We start from the raw sequence: 6322 nt of genomic DNA, 5'->3' as shown, positions 1-6322 counted from the left end.
AAGTTGGATTTGGCCCCTACAGCTAATATATGTGAGAAATCTCGTGGGTGTTTCGAGCGAGTAGGGTAGTTTCATAAGGTCACTTGTATGTACCGACCTTCGAATAGTTCCTGCCGTATAGGTGCGTCTTTTCATATTTCACAAGTCAATTAGCCAATCAAGATAAAGAATTTAAATTCTATGGACATGAACATTATAGTTGATTATTATTATTTTTTTAAAGAATTTTAAAATATTTTTGGAGGATAAGAATTTTTAAATCTACTTTTTGATTGGTGATACATTCTTGTTATAAAAAAATAAAAAATTATTAATATTAATCTTAATTGACCCTGTGCACTACATAATATTTAAGCACTTTGCACCAATGAGAAGAGTATAAGCAAGTCACATGTTGGGACTCAAAATTGAAGCCCTGATTTTGAGTACCATTCTAAAAATCAAGCTCTATAAGTGCTTTTTAATGTATGTTTATCTGGATGTTCGTTTGAGGCCTAATAGGTGTTTAATGTTTCTAACACTTTGCATTCAGTATATCCACGCGTCCCATAAAGATAAATTGTCATTCCGAGTTATTCTGTAAAGTTTCGTTTTGAGCAATATCCAAATCTACATTTTTGCCTAAGTGTCAAACAACGACAGGAGGCCTAGTTTGCATCTGAATATCTTGCACCCAATAATGTTTCATGACTCACTGCTTTGGGAGTGTTTAATATCCACATCAGAGAACTTATGTTTCTATTTTCAAATTGTTTCGACATGTTTTGATTAGGTTTTGATTCCCTCAAAGTTGGTTGTTTATTGTTGTCATGCTGATGTATATTGTTTAAAATTCTGGGAGGCCCTATTTGACTTGTTATAACTTTGACCCTGTTGACCGAAATGAGAAAATTCCTTTTGCATTGTATTCTAGAGGTCAAAGACTTGTTATGTTTCAATTTTGAACTTATGACAAATCTGTTTGATCAGTTTTCGAACATGATTCCATTTGCAATTTGTAAAGTTTTACTAGTGTCAAGAAGTACAGATTGATCGGTACCCCTTTTCGGGATGTCATAACTCTAAATCTGTGATAGGCGAGATCAAATGGATTGTACCGTTGTGTTCTAATCTGAAAATTCTTTAACTATGCCAGTTTGTGAGTCTTGAAAAATCCATTTGCACACTTTCTCAAGTCCATTCCATTTGCAAAAATTATTTTTCTACTAGTGTTTTGAGTTCTGCAAATCCAAGTAGCCCACTTTGACCACTCACCAAACACACCCAGTTCTTCGTCATGAGCCCAAATCACATATTTGTACTCTCCTCATGACAGTGAACTAATTCCCCAGTTTTCATGCCCCCAGGTGTCCATTTGACCTATTTTCAAAGCCAAAACCGAACACGATTTATTGTTTTCTAACATATTTTCTTGTAGGCAATTGTGAGAAGGCAACTTTGACAGTCAATATCTTTTGACTAAGCATTCATCATGAGATGAGATTCAACGGGGTAAGAGAATGCAGAACAAAGAATCATAAAGTTTGATTTCAAAGCCCGGTCATGTGTTTTGGCCAGTTTTTAAGGCTAGCCAAAGGACCTCTTGGCACAAAAGTTACAATTTGTAGAAAATGATAAAATGAGTCTTAATTGGTAGTTCAGTGATAGATTTTGATTTTGATCAAGTATTAGATGATTAATGGATCAATTTGAGAAGTCAAGTGTTTGAAAATGAAAATGATATCTTTACTATCTTGCACTTTCTCATCCTGATGATGGATCATGTAGTGTGATCCAAGACATTGATGTTAAATCGAATCCAGAAAACAACTTATTTTACAAATGGATTGTGGAAATCTACTATTGTTAGATGGTATCAAACTGATAAGGTATATTGGGGATTAAAAGATTCCATGAGAGAGTTGTAATGGTTTTCATCGTTATAAGTTTGAGTGTGGACACGTGAGTTGCTCAAGGTCACATGAGTATATGGGGCATACACATGTGAATCAACTCGAAGTTAAGCATATCATTAAGGATGTGGATTTGAAACTTGAAGGAAAATGTTGTTCCTCTTCTCATCACTTCGTTTTTAAACTCCTTTTCTTTTGAATTCAAAGACTCCTTCAAGAAGATGGATAACTTGATGTTAATGTTATTAAAAGGATATTTGGTAACCTAGATTCTGATGGTGATAAACATTTGTCTGAAGTTGAGCTAGCTCTCACTTTTACCTAGCTATAAATGCTACATGAAAGTTGCATATCTTATGCTGTGAGGTGTTGTTTTAGCAAGAATATTAGTTGACACAATGGTTAAATGTTGAAAATGAGAAACACATATTTAGCCACTGCCCTTGAAAAAGATCTATTCATTTTCATTACACAACATTCAAGATGGGGCCAGTAGAGGGGTTTTTAAGAGGGGGGTGATGTGAATGTTTCATGTTGCTAAGATGTAAAAGGAAATTGGAGGTCTCAAAAGATAAAGGCCAAGGAAGCAATTGTTGAAAGAAGGCATCATCATTAATCCATCAAGCTTGCAAAGAATTTGCAGAGGAACATGTGGAAGGAAAATTGTGTGGAGATCAATGCAAGCTGGATCTTAGATCCTCCCTACTCCCTTACATTGGCACTACAGAAGAAGAGAAATGAAATGGTGAATGCATCCCACAACAATGACAAGGAGGGAGCACCATGTTTTATGTTTGAACTTGAAGGAGAGGCCCTATTGCCGATTGAGGAAGCCGCAGCCCAAAGATTGGAGGGAGATTCTTAAAGAGGTACACCACCAAAGATCTTTTTTTATATACGCAATAATATACTACAACACTTGTTAGGCACTCTTGGCAATTGTCTATTGTGAGGGAGTGAACCATGAGGCAACATATTTGATCCTCTTAATTGGGCATCAGATGGAGGAAGAATGTAGCCAAGTCACTTGTTTGTGGAAAAAAAAATGTATTTGACACTTCCACCTTGGCAAGGGAACCGACTTGTACATTAGAGCTATCGATTTTCTCCACCATTAGAGGTTTGCAGCTTGTGAAAATAGTTCTCCTCTCCATCAAACCGCCATCGACATGAATAACTTGGCTCCCGAAAAAGGCATGTGTCGATAATTTGAAATAGTGTAACTCTAGCTCATATATGTAGTTGTTTTCCAAATTCTTAAGGAATATACTTTAAGTTTTAGTCCCATATGCATGTTGTGGCAAGATTCTTGGCCTATAAATACATTTCCACACACATGATGTAATGTCTTAAAGACATCAAGGCTTTTATAAGCCCAAGATTTCTCGTGAGGGGCTCATGGCTAGTTGAAAGGTGTGTTAAGTTAAAGTTTGAAATGAAATGTTGATGTCGCACGGTGACTGGATCCACTGGACAAATCGCAAATCAACATGTGGCCAAATTGATGACAAATTTGATAGTGACACATGGCAGGGTGACCCAGACTTGGCACACTTCCTGAGGTAGTGATGAGGCATAGTACCACATGTCACGACATCGCTATGTTGTGATGATGTGGCACCATGCTGAGGTGTCATGTGACATAGCAGTCGATGATGTGACAGGATGACAAGGTGGTGGCGTGGCACTGCTAACTAGGTGTTGACGTGGACTGAGGTGCCATGTGTCATGATGACATGGCACCATGCTAAGTAGGATGGTGACATGGAAACCAATGGCGTGGCTGCTAAGTGGCAAGACAGGGACTAATAAGACAGTGACACATGGCACCCAGGTGGTAGGTGTCAGATGATTATGCAAAAATTAGGCCAATCCAGTGGTGACACGTGTCATAGGAAAGTTAAAGCTTATTAACCCCAATTGGTAATGGAGGGAAAAATATAAAATGTATAAAATTATTTTTTTATTATTTTCTTCACAAAAGGCATGTGCAGGCATTTTAAATATAAGAAAATTTATAACATAAAGTTTTAACTTTAGAAACAAGATATGATTTAAAATGCAAATACAGACTAGAAGGCTAGTCTTGGAGCCTAATTTTCAAAATGAGATTCTGGGCATTTCTGATAAGCAAATATGACATTATTATATTGTTGGAAATATTCAAGATATGACAAGTTACTGAGAGGGGAGGGGTGAATCAGTAACTTCTAAAATTTCAAACAATAAAACTGTATACTGATATATTCATCATTCATCCAAGTAACCTATTGTAAGCATGAAACAAAATCATTTGCAACATTTGAACACACAGATTTGGTGACCCAGAAACCTTCCAAATAGAAAGTAAAACTGGGGTGGGGATGAAACCCACAAGCTTCGTTACTGTAGTATGAAGTTGGCCGGTTAAGGCTTACAATGACCACTTCTGGTGATCTGCCCTGTTAGGAGCACAAAGGATTGCTAGATCCACCTTGTTAGAGGATTTCCAAACATACAATAAAGTATGCACTCTGTTAGGAGATTTACAAAAGACTGTTAAGTCTACCCTGTTAAAGGATTTGCAAAAATTGATTCACCTGTTAGAATGAAACAGTGGATCTGATTACAACTGATTGCTGATAAGATCCACTATGCTCTGATTCACCTTGATGTGATAGATAAAACTTTTCTGCTTCAAAACTAGACCTGCTGAATATCTTCACAATTCAGCCCACATACTTTCGCATGCATGTATTTCTTTCGCACTTTCACATATTCACACTTTCATATTTCCACTCATTACCATTTGCTATATCTATTTTTTAATGATACAATACATTGCATATATATACTATCCATATAAATAATACATGCAAGGTCGGCTAAACAATACATGCAAGGTCGGCTAAAACAACAAGTGCAAATCTCTATACAAAGTCGGCCCAAGGTAAAAACTCGGGTTCACTGAACTGACTCGGTGTCCTTCTGATACTCGGCGTCCACTGCATTACTCGGCATCGTCATGCACTCGGTAGAAGTGAAGGCACGGTTCATACTAAACACTTCGAATAGTTCTGAACTCGGTAACCACTGGAGACTCGGTAGAAGAGATGTCACTCGGTGAATACTTCTTTCTGAACTGTTGCTCGGTGATCAAAGGAAATACTTGATAGAACCTTGTGACTCGGTGATAGTTAGTTTCCTTGATATTCGTCTGAGCTCGGTAAAAATTAATTTCCTTGATAACCTCAGGAGCTCGGTTATCATGAAGTTCTCGGCTACATCTTAGTACATCTTTACTCAGTCAAAACTTATTCCTTTCTTTATCTTGAATGCTCGGTAAACACTGATTGCTTTGTTCACCTTGATCACTCGGTAAACACTGATTGCTTTGTTCACCTTGATCACTCGGTAAACACTGATTGCTTTGTTCACCTTGATCACTCGGTAAACACTGACTTCTTTGTTCACCTTGATTACTCGGTAAACACTGAGTACTAGGTAAAGCTTGGTTTCCGGTGTGAGCTCGGTAAGCATTCAGAATCCAATAAGTGTTGTAACTAATGACAAAAATGTATCATAATGCCAACATATATATCGTCGAAATTGAGAGAGAATGAACTTTCCATTTTTGGAGTTTGTTTTTGCATAGGAGCCACTAGTTCAAGTTATGAAAGAATTTTTCTTAGGTATCCCTTTTTCAATTTCATTTAGTTGAAATAGTTAAGATTTGATTTCTAGTGAAATGGTGAACTGAATGAACATAAGAGGCAGTATGAATGTAGTTAGGGGAGAATTTTGTTACCTACAAGTTAGTTGAATCAAGATATTATTGGCATTTCCAGATATTTTGGTAACACAAGGGTTTTCATCATTCAAGAGAGATATTTCCAAGTTTGTTATAGAATAATGATGAAAATCATATCAGATTTCAGTTATAGAAAGATGAGAGATGTTTTACAACAACAAGGAATGAAGATTCAAGTGGACACATGTCACTTTTAGATCAAATTTGGGATTTCATTCCTTTCTTATATCTTTCTCTTTCTGGTTCATTGTAAGGGTTGGCAATTTTCAATGTAAGAGTAGGTTGGTTCCAGTTTATCAGTGAGACCACATTGTTGGATCCAGAGTTGTGAACCCACCACATTCTTCAACATATTTCTCTTGTATGAACAATAATAGTTAAGCTAATATAGATAGTTCTAATCTATTTCGTGATTTTATGAGTTGATTACATGCATCTTGAATGTATAGTTTCAAAGAAATGAATACAAATGAGCAGGAATCTCTTAGTTTCATTTTAATTCTCATCTCCTATCTCTATCATTTGCAATGTTTTGTGGTTTAGGGACAAAGAACTTAGACCTATTTGCATCTCTGTAAGGTTGTATGTCTGATATGTTTTGATGTTGGAACAAAGGATCCAACAAATGCTTGATATATTT

Source organism: Cupressus sempervirens, chromosome 8, assembly GCF_028749045.1.
Source record: "Cupressus sempervirens isolate cs-2001-9-10 chromosome 8, ASM2874904v1, whole genome shotgun sequence".
Taxonomy (NCBI): Eukaryota; Viridiplantae; Streptophyta; class Pinopsida; order Cupressales; family Cupressaceae; genus Cupressus; species Cupressus sempervirens.
This window is presented reverse-complemented; position numbering follows the sequence as displayed.